The 13,948-nt window shown below is 36.3% G+C and overlaps 1 long non-coding RNA gene across 6 annotated transcripts; it reads right to left on the reverse strand.

The window, feature by feature from the left end:
• Nucleotides 1–3,009: 3,009 nt before the first annotated feature.
• On the reverse strand, nucleotides 3,010–13,663 carry LOC104648732 (uncharacterized). 6 transcript variants are annotated; one of them, XR_011211008.1, is made up of 6 exons: nucleotides 13,421–13,663; nucleotides 10,780–10,854; nucleotides 8,505–10,673; nucleotides 8,352–8,408; nucleotides 3,698–8,247; nucleotides 3,010–3,611 (listed from the first exon to the last, which is right to left on the reverse strand). It is a non-coding gene; the product is annotated as an uncharacterized lncRNA (long non-coding RNA). The 6 variants fall into 6 exon arrangements; XR_011211010.1 differs by lacking the exon at nucleotides 10,780–10,854 and having other exon boundaries at nucleotides 8,505–9,426; nucleotides 10,431–10,673; nucleotides 13,421–13,662; XR_011211012.1 differs by lacking the exon at nucleotides 10,780–10,854 and having other exon boundaries at nucleotides 8,505–8,585; nucleotides 9,211–10,673; nucleotides 13,421–13,662.
• Between the last annotated feature and the right edge of the window lie 285 nt (nucleotides 13,664–13,948).

Genomic DNA, 13,948 nt, shown 5'->3' on the forward strand with positions numbered 1-13,948 from the left:
TTGCCCCCAAATCACATAATGCTTTCGCAAAATGTAATGACCCAACTGTGCAAGGAATAGTGAACGCACCCGGATCTTCTTTCTTTTGTACTAGGGATCTTGTAGCGATAGCACTACAATGTTGCAATCTATCATCATCCTCAAACGTGACCGATCTTTTCTTGGTGACCAGATCTTTCATAAATTTGGCATAACCGGGCATTTGTTCTAGAGCTTCTACCAAAGGGACATTGATAGAGAGCTGCTTCAACATTGTTATGAAGCGCCGGTATTTACCATCCTCAGTCTTTTTCACTAATCTCTGAGGGAAGGGTGGTGGTGGCCTAGGCATGGGGATTACCTTGATAGGTACTTCTGCATCTGTTCCATTACTTTCATCTGTTTCACCACTACCCTTTACCACCTTATCATTATCCTTTCTTACATTTTTGTCAGCAGATGGCATGGGTGGGTCAATGGTTTGCCTACCACCCCGAGTAGTAATTGCCATACAGTGTGCATCATTCTTTGGATTTTGGACAGTGTTGCTAGGAAGAGTGCCCGGTTGCCGTGTGTTCACTGTCGCAGATAATTGGGCCACTTGCAATTCGATCTATTTAATCGAAATTGCATGTGTGTCCACTTTTTGCCCGATACTAGCTAACTCACCTCTTAATTCTTTAATGTGCTCATCACTAGCATCGAACCTCCTCATCATTTTGTGCAACATATCCTCAACTCGCGCCATACTATCTCCACCACTTCACGATTTTGAGGAGGAACATAGGGTCCACTCCTGTCGTTTCTATTACCATAGTTACTCCTGTTGAAGTTGTTGTCACGGTTTTAGTTACCATCTCGGACATAATGACCCTCACGGTTGTAGTTACCATAGTTCCGATCGTGGTTACCTTGACCTTGGCGCCAATTATCCTGATTTGAGCCTTGGGCGCTTGGTCGGAAACCCCCCATTTGTTCATTGACTGCATAGGAATCCTATTCATAGTAACATTCACTGTTAGGGGGTGGCGGTTTAGCCAAGTAGTTGACTGCATTAATCTTTTTTGCACCCCAGTGACATGTTTTAGTACCAACCCAAGCTCAGTTCTCATCTGAGCCATTTCTTCCCGAATATCATCTATGGCTGGGTTGTGAGTGGACTGCACTGCGAAGGTGTTTCTCCCTGTATCGGACTTCCTAGTACTCCAAGCTTTGTTGTTACGGGAGATTTTCTCTAATTTCTCAGCAATCTCAGCATAAGGGCATTCTCCATAAGATCCACCTGCTATAGTGTCCAACACCGCTTTATTGTTATCATCTTGTCCCCTATAGAAGTATTCCTTTAGTGACTCATCATCAATACGGTGATTTGGGACACTTCTCAAGAATGAGGTGAATCTATCCCAAGAACTACTAACTGACTCTCCTGGTAGTGCCACAAAATCATTCACCCTGTCTTTGTGGTTTAATTTCTTGGAGATCGGATAGTAGCGTGCTAAGAAGACATCCCGTAGTTGGTTCCAAGTGAAAATGGAGTTGTATGGGAGTTTAGTAAACCACATAGCAGCCTCTCCCGTCAGTGAGAGAGGAAACACTCTGAGACCTATTACATCTAGATCCAAATCAGGCCTCCCCACACAACTCTTACACACTGCCCTTACCTTAGCTATATGGGCATGTGGATCCTCAGAAGGTAGCCCTGAAAACAAACCTCTGGCAGTGAGCATTTGCATCAGACTACTAGTTACCACAAAAGTGTGGCCTGTAGGTAGTAGAGGCAAAACCAGTGGCCCATCTGAATCTGCTATTTTATCATAGCCTCTGTAGTATGCTTGGGGCCGTGGAGCGGGATTCTGTCCCCTCTGTTGATGTTCACCCGGAGCATCGGGTAACATCTGACCATGAACATCAGCCGGAGCTGGGATGTTCTGGTTTGGATCCTCATCATTGATTCCCAAGTTACGATTCATGTTTCGCAGTGTACGTTCTAGCTCGTGATCGTAGGGGAACAACGGTTCTCTTCCTTTCCGTGTATTTGGCATACAAGGAGGATAATTCTGAAAAGGAATCAAAAACAATAAAACAAAGTAAAATCCAGAAAATATCAACTAAACTATAGTAAGAAGTTCAAGTTAATCTAAAAGCTAAGTTCCCCGGCAGCGGCGCCAAAATTTGATACGCTCAAACTTACTTCTCAAATGAGAAGTAAAGCGGTCGCGTCAAGTAAATAACCCAACTAGTGAGGTTGGGATCGTTCCCACTAGGAAAATAGTCTAGACTTAACTCCAACTTGTAATTACTATTGTTCGGTTGATGACTTTCTTAAAAAGTAAAAGCATAAAAGGGGGGTTTTGTACTTCCTAATAAAATAAAAATAACTAACGAACTTGACAGAGACACTTAACAGCTTTTAATGTTGAGTTTTAATCAAGTAATCAAAGTAACTAGGGTTTACGTGTTCCCCACAGGTTCATAACTTGATAATTCTAGCTATAACAATTCTTTCCTAGTATCTTGCATGCAAAGTGATAAGTTATGTATTTCTAAATCCTTGGTCCGGCATCTAGAAAATCTCACTCCGCACCTTGGTCCGGCTACGTGTGTTGCTTTCCTAACCCTTATCCTTACCTCATATTAAGCATCATATTCGATATTTGACTCAGTTATTACCTCGTACCAATCAATACTAGCCTATTAGATAGTATACACTAAATCTATGTTAATAATTCTTTTCCTATTATCTACCTCCTTGGTCCGGCAAGTAGCATTAAGGCGAGTTGTAACGTTGATCATCCGTTAAAAAGACTTCTAAGCGAAAGAATTATTAATACATGCAAGACACTATTCTAGAATTGTTATTTTAGCTAGGGTTTATCTCATTATTTGCCTATGGTTCCCACAACCCTAGTTATAGAGTTTAGTTCCTCATAGACATAAACACAATATTCAAATATATTAAACAAGAATTCATGTACTTACTTTAATGAGAAAGAATAAAGTCTGAAAATTTGCTTGATTAATCAACAAGAGTTACTTGTAAGAATCTCCAATAATCAAAAACTCAGAAAAACAAAGTCTAATAATATGATGTTAAATCTCCCAGAGTCTAACCTCCAAAACGAGGTTTTTCGAAGTATTTATAAAAAAATAAAAACCTAATTAAACAAGGATTCTAATTACTGGAAATCTGTCAAAACGCGGCTGGGTTGACGGACCACGCGACGGAACATCGTGGTCATGACGGACCGTCGTGGGCTCCGTCGCCCCATACTTGGTGCAATTCTTCTGCTGCTTTCTTCATTCCCCTCGACGGAAATTGTGACGGATCGTCACAGGCACGAAGGTCCATCGAGGGTCTTCTTTACCAAATACTTCAACTCTTGGAATCTGGGTACTGGGATCACTTCTCTGATCTTCGTGACGAACCTGCAGAACGGACCGTCATATACATGACTGACCATCACAAGCTTCGTAATCCCACACTTGGTCAGACTTCCCCATCTTCCTTCAGCAGCTTCTCTACGCTGCCACCTACGGACCGTCACAAGCACGACGGACCGTCATAAGCTCCGTAGGTGGTCTCTTCTGCATTTTTCGCTCAAAATCTCCGCATTCAGTTTTAGACAGATTTCCTGCAAAACAAAGAAAAACTTATATCAAAATTAGCACAAAAAGGCTTTCGGATACAATAAACTTAAGGAAAAGGTATTAATCATACCGTGAAACAACGGTATATCAGTATACTCTCTGTAGGGACCTGCTCAGCAAAAGAAGCAACTAGAACAATTAAGGAATGAAGTTAAACTCTACCATGGTACCTGTCCAGGTTAACATTTATACATTAAATTTAAACTGAAAAATTTGACCGTTGAAAATGCCACGTGTCAGTCATCGGTTACTTTGACCGATCAGTCCCATCGTTTCTCCCTCAAACGACGCATCCAAGCACAGGACCTGGAACCTTTTCACTCCTTTTAAAAAGTCTTTCTTCTTTTCGGAACTCTCATCCATTTCTTTTATCAAAATTCAAAGGCAAAATCTGTCTTCTTCTTCTTCTCTTCGTTGTTCAAAGAAACCTTCCAGTATAACAATCATGTCTTCCACTTCATCTTCTTCTAAACAAATGTTGAATGCTCTCAGGAAATAGAGCCCCTTGACTTCTATTCTCCAACCACTACACAAGCCAGACTTCCTCGCCCTTCCAGTCCTCAACAAGACACTCCTGATAACCCTTTTTTTGCCATAGATCTAAATACTTTTGCACTGCCTACTGGACCTGGTCCGTTTCAAGACATGTTGCCTGATAATATGTTTGAAGGGGATCTACCAAAACATAGGGCGTCCAAGTCTAACATACTTGCAGCGAGTGAAGAACTTGTGATTGAAAGCCTGGCCATGATGCGGGAAGAAGCAAGGGCAGAGCATACTGAAGTCCTGGAGAGGGAAGAGGTAAGACCTACTCAACCTATTTTTCATAAAACCCCTGATTTAGGAAGGTACTCTTCTTCCTCTTCCTCTAACTCTGCAAGTGAGGAGGAGCCATTAAAATGGAAGGTTGAGAGAAGAGAAGGGGTGGGATCTAGAAAAGGGAAGGAAAAGGTTGTAGAGGAGGACCCTAGGAGACGACCTACTACAAGGTCTGTTGCACAAAAGTTGATGGCTGATGCTTTGAAGGCAAATGCTTGTTCTACTGCTGCAGTTAGAAGTGCAAGAACCTTCAAGGTATCAAATTTTAGAATACCTGAGGCAAAATTGGTTGAGTTGTCTGGAGAAGAAGTGGAAAAGAAAAATAAGAAAAAGAAGTCAGAGAAGAAAAGGGAAAGGGCTACAAGGAAGGTTAAAAAATCACAGTCAAAAGGGAAGAGATCTGAGAAAAAGAGAAAGCGGTCACAGGGACCTGGTTCCCAAGCAAGGAGAGTTGAGAATGTCAACATGCAGAAGGTAGTTGACAACCTGAGGAAACAAGCAGTCCTAGTAGGAAGAGTTTTTGATATGGGCATTATAACTCTTCCTGGCATGGATCCTCTGCACGACATGGTGGAGATTCAATCTTGGCTCCACTTGTTCGACAAGAAATCCCCCATCCTCCATGAAGAAGAAGTTCGTGAATTTTACTACAATGTCCAATTCATGGAAAGTGGTAGCATCCTCACACGGGTAAACGATATTGCCATATCTTTGGATGAGAAAGTGTTGAGCAAAATTCTCAGGGTGCCTGAAGAGGGGACCCGATTTGTGCTGGGCAAAACTTGCTCTTCTGAGTTTGCTTCTATGATTTCGAAGACACCCACAACTAAGGTTGCTGGGATTTATAAGAAAATCATGAAGAGTGAGTATAAGCTGGTCTTTGAGCTCATCAACAAGGTGCTCCTTCCTCGCACAGAAAAGAGGACCGTTGCAACTGCTGCTGATATGTATGTGATCGAGATGTTGTGTAGCTTTGAAGCCCTGAGCCTCCCTAGTCTAATAATTGAGCACATTCACAAAACCGTCATTGAGAGGAAAGGTGTTCATGGAATGGGTTACAGATACTTACTCACGGAGGTATTCAAGCATTTTCGAATTCCTCTCAGTATTGGAATGGTTGGGACAGTTAAACAGACTTATCTCTGAGAATACCTTGGTTTAGTGTGAATGCATTGAAGGAAAAGACTATCCAAAGAGCAAGATTGCTCAACTTATTGAGGACCAGGATCAGCTTAAACACGAGATTGAAGAGCTCACTGTGCGGTTGAGTGGTAAAGAGGCAGAAATTGTTATACTCAAAGCAGAACTGCTTACTGCACAGAGTGAGGAACCTGGTTCTTCAGTGGTTCAAGCTCTGGAGAAAGAGAATGCTGAGTTGAAGGCGAAGATAACTGCCCTGCAAGAAAAGACCATCAAGGATAATGATGCTGCCAATGCACGACTCACTCTTGTTATCCAGTCCCTGTCTCATCCTCCGCCCTCTTCCTAGCCTATTTATCAATCCTCCCCTGTGTCATTTTTTTTGTGTGGCTTATCACTGTGTTGATGAATATTTCAGTTTGTTTTTAATGTGTTTATGTTATGATGGCATGTTGGTTACTTTATTCCTTTGCTGTTCTGACTATCTTCCTTTGTGAATGTTTTTCCTCTACTGTTTGATTGCTTTGTTAGCTTTGATCTTGCTCAGTATTTATGTTGACATCACTGGTTTACTGCATATCTTTTTTATGGTGCCAAAAGGGGGAAGTAAAACTGTGAGTAGCTAAATGATAATTAAGTAAAGGGGAAATATATAGTAAGGGGGAATATACAGTAAGGGGGAATATACAGTCAGGGGGAAATATACAGTCAGGGGGAACAATCCTGGAGAAGATCTCAGATCATTGTTTGTCATCATCAAAAAGGGGGAAAATGTTATTTGTAGTTTTGATGATTTGAAAAACTTAGGGACCTCATAAAGGTACCGGGTTTCTTACTTAAGTATTGCAGGTTCTTACTGAGTATTGCAGGTTTCTTGTTTGAGTATTGCAGATGAAACAAACCCAGGGACCTAGTAGAGGTACCAGGCTCTCATGATGACGAGCCAGTCGATTGCCAGCTGAAGACGGTACAGAAAGTAGGTGCACACTTCCCGATGGCATCAGAAAGTGTGACTTCTCCAACCAATGGAAAAGAAGTTTAGGAAAGTTACTTGTCTATACAAAAGACACTTTCCTAAACATTTTTGGCAATTTTTGCAACTTGATAAAAACTTTTCAAGAACTCTTGCAAAGGCTACCAAAAAGCAAAGGCAGAATTATTCCAAGAACAACATCAATCTCTGGAGCTTTTCGTCTAGTTGTTTAGGAATACATTCTCTGGTTCTTAAACTGTAAACCATTCCTGAATCTATAAAGGAATTGGTGTGTTGTGTTAGAAGTCTAGGTTGTCCAGGAGGGATAGCTTAGTGGGTAGATTGTTTTCTACTTAGGCTTGTTAAGCAATAGAGGACTATTGCTTAACTGTAAGATTGACAACTCTTTCTAACATTTGGTGTAATCGTGTTTTACTTTTGCTTTTGAAGATTAGTGAAAACGATTGAAAATCCTGTGAGACAGGTCGTGGTTTTACTCCCTTAAGCAAGGAGGTTTCCACGTAAAATCATTGTGTTGATTTTACTCCATTTAACTTTCTATTTTATTCATTAGTGTAGTAAGGTACCTGGTCCATTACTTGTTAAGTGAAGGCATATATTCTATCACTATCATATCTATACCTTACAAATGAATGGTTCTAATGCCCTTCCACGTGAGAAAAAATTGTAGTCTACCTGGACATACTTGAGCAAAGATTTGTTCTGGAATCACTATTATATCTCGAAAGATCTTTGATAATCAACAAAGAGCAAAAACGACAACCTTAACAAAAGAAGACATTGTTATAAAAGAAATTCAATTAACAAACAAATCACTCCTAAAGTTAAACTTAAAATTCTTGATGAATGCAATCAGTCTAGCCTTACTTTCACAAAAGAAACATCCAAACTATTTTCAACTTTTTTCACATAAGAAATGAACTCGAAGCTTGAAGCTTGAATAACTAAGCGTTGAAAATAAAATATTAAAGACAACTCGTCTCTTAAATTAGGTCTACTAGCTTCAAAGCTAAAACACAACACACTTCTGAACGTTAATGTAATACTAACTAAGAAGTGATAGTTTTTAGTTTTATTATAAAAAAAAACATAGATTGACACATCCAAAAAATTAAAATGCAGGATCATGTATAAAAAATTACTTAGTAACAAAGCATTAGGATAAGCAACTCAAGGGCGGAGCCAACAAGGGGCGAGGGGGTTCATCCAAACTGCTTCGGTGGAAAATTACACTATTTATACAAGATGTAGGCACATTTACAAACTCATTGACATAGAAATTGGAACAAAAGGTCTACTATGCATCTTCATGAAGGAAATGAATAGAACAATAAGCATGTAATAATAGTATTTCCATTTACTGATCCCTGTCCTCGTTAAGTCGTGTATCATTTTTCAAGTTTGAAATTTAACAGCCGAAAATCTTTGTATTCCTTCTCGTGACCAACAAAAAGAGAAGATGCTACTGCTAGTAGTATCAAGAATAAAGGATCACGAACACCTATATCGGGTTCCTTATTTTTCTGTTGAATAAGAAGTTCATAAGCTATATTGTGTTTAGAATTTTTCATTAAAAATGTGATTACCTTGTCAACTATACACCATTGAGTGTTAGAAATTTCAAAATTGAGTTTTACGTCTATCTACACTGCTGCTTGAAAGTGTTTCTGTATTATAAGAAATTGAGACAAAATAGTAATGAGTACACATATCTGCAAAATGAATTAAAGAAAGAGCGCCAAAAGCTCATGAGATTTCTGGTGAGGTTTACCTTATTCTTGTTCTTACATGTAACACCCATTTTGTAGTGATAGGTATACTAATTTTCCTAATTCCAAACCATAAACACATGAAAAGTAAAAGACAATTTTGATTTTAATAAATAAGAGATTAATATCTCAGAAAAAAATAGAATGAAAATTACCTCCAAATTCAGTAGTCAAATGTGAATTTTCATCACCAAATTGATGCACCAGCGGGACTTGAATCACTCTTCTCTAATTACCTTCAATTTCAAAAAGTCTCTTCTTTTCCTAAAGTGAGTATAGGAGAATGACAAATAGAGAAGCAAAAAATGATGGAATAGATGAAAAAATGATATAAGGACCAAAGTAAAATAATGAAAAACCGGAAGAGTAGTACGTGTTTATCTAATAGTGAAGAGGGTACGATAGTGTAGTACAATTTTGAATGCTATCGGTACAAATTTGTGGTGTCGTGTTTATTTTTAAACTTAGATGTATTTTAAAGGTTGATGAATTGTTAGAGTCGCAGTGCTTTAATCTTGGTTACCAGAATATTATACATATCATTTAACTTACTTTTGGTTCTTATCCAATTCAGAAGGAATTGGTCCAGTTAGCTAGCTGTTGTCCAGTTCCAAGTAGGTGAAACTTTGAAGTTCTCCAAAGAAATCACATGGAAATGACCCATTCAAAGTATATTCTCCAAACAAAAAATGAAAAAAAAAGTAGATGCTTTGGAATATCAACTACCTATCGATCTGTAAAAGTTAACTACCTCATGTTTTTGAATAGTTGGATTTATGATTCCTTCATAACAGTAAACAACAAACCTCACCAAACAGAAAACATAGCGAATTCGAGTATGTTATAAATCAGGAAACATACTTGTGTGAGAAAAGAGTGAATTTCAGCCTAGTCCCAAAGCCACATGCAGACACACCACCTTTCACCCTAGACATACCATAGCCACCTATCATTCTTGGTGGTCTCTAATCACCTCTAACACGTCCAACAACAGGGCTACATTGATGGGGGCAGACTTGACCAGTTATTCTTCGGGGACCCAACGGGGGAACTCCAGGCATAGGAGCTGCACTAGGTCTCACATACCACACGATACAAGAAAAACAGAGAAGAGATTCATATCGTGTCAAAATAGTATAACAAGGACTATTATCAGGATAAAATGGCAAAAAAAATCGTGAACAGAAACATATGAAAAATCTTTTTTAAAACAGTAAAAGTAAAAATTATATAGTAAATCTTTCAATCATCTATCAAGAAACAGACAATAAAACTCGCATATAAGCTAGCAATTCTGAAGCATTTCATCAAGCAAACACGCTAAGATTAAAAATATAGCTAAAGAAAATGTAAATGAGCGCTGATCTTTTGCTAACTAAGCTTTTGTAACTATTATGCATCTACTTGTTACTTGCAATAGAACTAATAACTTCTTTAAAAAAAAGAGCTTCAGCTTAAACAACTAAACCAAATCATTCCCACAGTGAGCTAATGAAATAAAATTGTGACAAAAAGCAAAGAAAATCATAGAGTATAAAAAGGAAACCAATCAACATCATCATCACTTATTCTCCAAACAAACTATAACCAATCAACAAAGAAAAAGAGGAGAATGATTTTTTCCTCGCAATATGTTCAACTCTTGAAAAAGGACCTATAATGATAGTTATTCTATATACATTATCTATTTCATTAACAATAAATAATCAAAAGATCAACATGGATTAAGTTTGGAAAGTTGGATTTCTCATTTACCGAGCACAACCCATATTGATGCAAGGATTGGTGATTGAGGATCCACACAAAGTTTTATGAAATATCTTAAAGATCAAGGAATAGATGATTAAAATCACACCTTAAGTACTCAATATGTCAACCATCAGCAGTTCAGTTGTCCCAAATATAGACAAAATTGTCCTAGTCTTAGTACACATGTTACCTTGTTTTCCAAGGTGAATGGAAAATGATTTATTTCCTTAAATAAAATCTTGTAAAGAAAGTTTAACAAGACTCCATGAACAAAAATACACTAAAAAAAGAAAGAAGAAACAGAAAAGCAGAAAGAAGGTGGAATAATTTACCAATTTAAATTTTGAGAAGATCTGTGTTACAAGAGACAGATGCAAATTTAGAGTTGAAAGAGCTTGCTTGAAATGAGAGTTTTGAGGACACGGTATATGTAACTTGTGTTGTACAGTACATACAGATAAAAATCACTTTGGCTTGATGTTCCTTTTCTGATAGCCCTTTTTTTTTGCTCTTCCTTTGTAGTTGGAATTGTGCTCCATAGTGTCGATATTTGTGTTGCATCTATGAAACAGACTCTGTTTGATTCAAAATTAGTGAAAAATTTTAAAAATATGTAAAATCCAAAAACAATGAATTATAGAAGAGGGAAAAAAGAACTATCGGCTATCATATAGTACTAACGTTTGCGTCAGTTTTCTTTCTTCCTATTAACCTTTTCCAATTCTCACATGGAGAACACAACAAATTGCCAGATGCCTGAAGACACAACATATATACAATTTTAGAGTTGAGTTGTACCTGCAATTAAGAATAAATGAATGAAGTATTCATTGTTGTTGGGATTGTTGTTGGGCGAGCATATTTTGGCGAACATCTTTTTTTAAAAAATATTTACTGACTTTATTGTGTAATGTAGAGATTTCTATAGTTTTTGAAGGAATATTGATTGTATTGAAGTGTTAACCTAATAAGGAAATACATGGGAGATATATATAGGAGATATAGGAAGGAGTACTAATCCTAATAGGACTAGGATTAAGGAGTACTAATCCTAATAGGACTAGGATTAGTACACAGTAAATACTAATATTATTTAATACTATTTATTTAATACTATCTGTTATTAGTTTTTATGGGAGACATTTGATGGCCTTTTGGGCTTAGTAGGTCTTGTTTCTGAAGGATAGAGAAGTTAGGATTTCAGTGAGTGCTTTTTGAATGATTTCTTCATATACTATATCATAGGTACAATGATCATTTGTATCTTCTACAGTAGGCGGTCGTATTGTTATTTTGACATTTTTGAAAGTTTTAGCTCCGAATAAAGCGACATAAAGTTGAGCATGCGAGAAAACTGATTCGCGTATATAGATTCTTACAAAAGTTCTATTTTACCAACAATGATGCTTTATTTCAATTAGAATCATTCAGGTGACAATATATTTACACGACAATAATGATTTGAAAAATTAGTTGGTCCCCTCAAGACACAATCATTTATGTTTGAAAGAAGAGATAATTGATTTCCACTAAATGTAAATATAGAACACGTAAATCACCCATCATATATAATTGAGTCCTTTTTATTTATGGGGAACATGAAGCAGCTACCTGTAAACTCACAGGGAGAAGTTTCTATTACCATAGTACACCAATAACATGGAAATATACTTTTTATTATAGCACTCGTGCCAAGGTCTATGAACCTTTAAACTTTTCAATTTAAAAGCTAAATCACACCAGGAAATTAGAAAATATACTTTGAGATCAAACTTTTACTATGATGTCATCATTCTTGACCTCCATCACCCTTAAACTAAAAATTTGTATCAACTTCAAAATCAAGTAAGTATTTAATTTAGTCGGACAAATATATGGGCAAGACATTTTAAAAACTAGAAGATTTCTTATTTTGAAAGTTTTTTTTTTCATTGTACTCCTTCAGAAGTGCTATTTTAAGTTCTAACAATGAGGTGAATGCTTCACTAACCTTGTTATGTAATGCGAAGTCTTTCAATAGCTTTTACTTGAAAACATTGGTGGCCTTTTAGGTTTAGTAGATTTTCTTCCGAATGATATAGAAGTTAAAGTTCCATGTGAGTGCATTTTGAATAATCTCCTCGTATACTATATTATATGTAGAATGCTCATGTGCATCTTCTATTGTTGGTGGATATATTAATAATTTTAAGGGAAAATTGTATATATAATAGCAAACTAATAACCTAAATTAAATAGAATATCTAGGGTTTGATTTAATTGTGCTCCATAGCAAACATTAGCTAAAATTTGCCAGCGTCTCTCTCCCAAAAATCTCGCTCGCCAGTCTCCATTCTCGCTCGCCTCTCTCGCTTTATACACAGAAGTGTATAATTCTGTTTCTGTTTTGTATAAAGCGAGAGAAAATTGTATATACACATGCAAAAATGTATGTCTTCGTGTTATACACTTAATTATACAATTTACAAACATTTTACTTTAAATATTGCAGAGAGGCCAACGAATTATACAAATGCGAATTATACTATTGCAGTGAAATATAATTTTCTCTAGCTTTATACAACAGAAGTGTATATATTGTATTTCTGTTTTTGTATAAAGCGAGAAAAACATATATCTTCTTGCTATACACTTATAATTATGCAATATACATACATTTTAATTTGATTCAACTGTATATAAAATAAATTATACAATTGCAACGAAATAGGCCAGCGAATTATACAATTTAGGCCAGCGAATTATACAATTGTATATGTATAGCAAATTATACAGTTTTATGTTTGCTATGGAGCGCAATTATGCAAAGTTTGCTATAGCATACAAATATGAATTTTTTGTTTGCTATATGTGAAAGTTGCCTTTATTTTAATCATCATTTTAGTCGTATGACCACTACGAATGACTTCTAAAATATAGAATACAAATTACTACATATCTATAAATGCACAATTAAAGAACGAAAAACAAGTTGTATCAGGCATACTATCAAACACCCTCAGTACATTGAAGGTCAAACATAGCTTTGATATGCATGCGCAAAATTTTAAACTAACTTCATCACAAAAGAACCCATCCACCATAAAAAAGTACATTTTTTGCACAATTTTCTTTACTGATTGACCCAATTTCATTGCCCAATCACCGAATTTCCATTACCAATAAAATTGTGAAATGGACAAAGAAAGAATGGAGAAAGAATTTGCCAAAAATAAGAAAATAAAAAATACAGAAATACAATAAGAGAGAAGAAGAATAAACACGAGAGAAGAGAAGAGAAGAGAATAAGAAGATATGTCAGAAAGAAGATGAAAAAACTCACCAGTTTCAATCTTGAGCTAAGTTGCAGGAGACGAAGATGGAGATTTGGAGTTGCTTCAAATGAGACCTTTGGAGTATATGCAGATGAAATTTATGTTGTAAGAGCCAACTAAATTGAGCCAAAAAGGGTCAAAAATGAGAAAACCTCTCCAGTACAATATGAATGCTTGTTGTACAATGACAATATGCAATGTTCATTCTTTCACGTATAATTCAGATAACATGTTGTACAACTAAATAATGCAGTGTTAGTCCTTTTCTTTTTGACTTATATATAAGGATAATATATATATATATATATATATATATATATATATATATATATACTAAAACAAGGCAAAAGTATCATAAGGTTGTCAACTGATAGCAAGTTAACACACTTGGCAATAATTGATTAATGCAGAATTTTTTTAACTAATTAACATTTTTTTAAATGGAAAAGTTGATCCACAAATCTATCAAATATATATTCGTTACCGTATCAATTTTAAAATTTAATGAACCTTTTTTTTTGTACTTTAAATCGAAT

The sequence above is a fragment of the Solanum lycopersicum genome, chromosome 8, assembly GCF_036512215.1.
Source record: "Solanum lycopersicum chromosome 8, SLM_r2.1".
In the NCBI taxonomy this organism is placed as follows: domain Eukaryota; kingdom Viridiplantae; phylum Streptophyta; class Magnoliopsida; order Solanales; family Solanaceae; genus Solanum; species Solanum lycopersicum.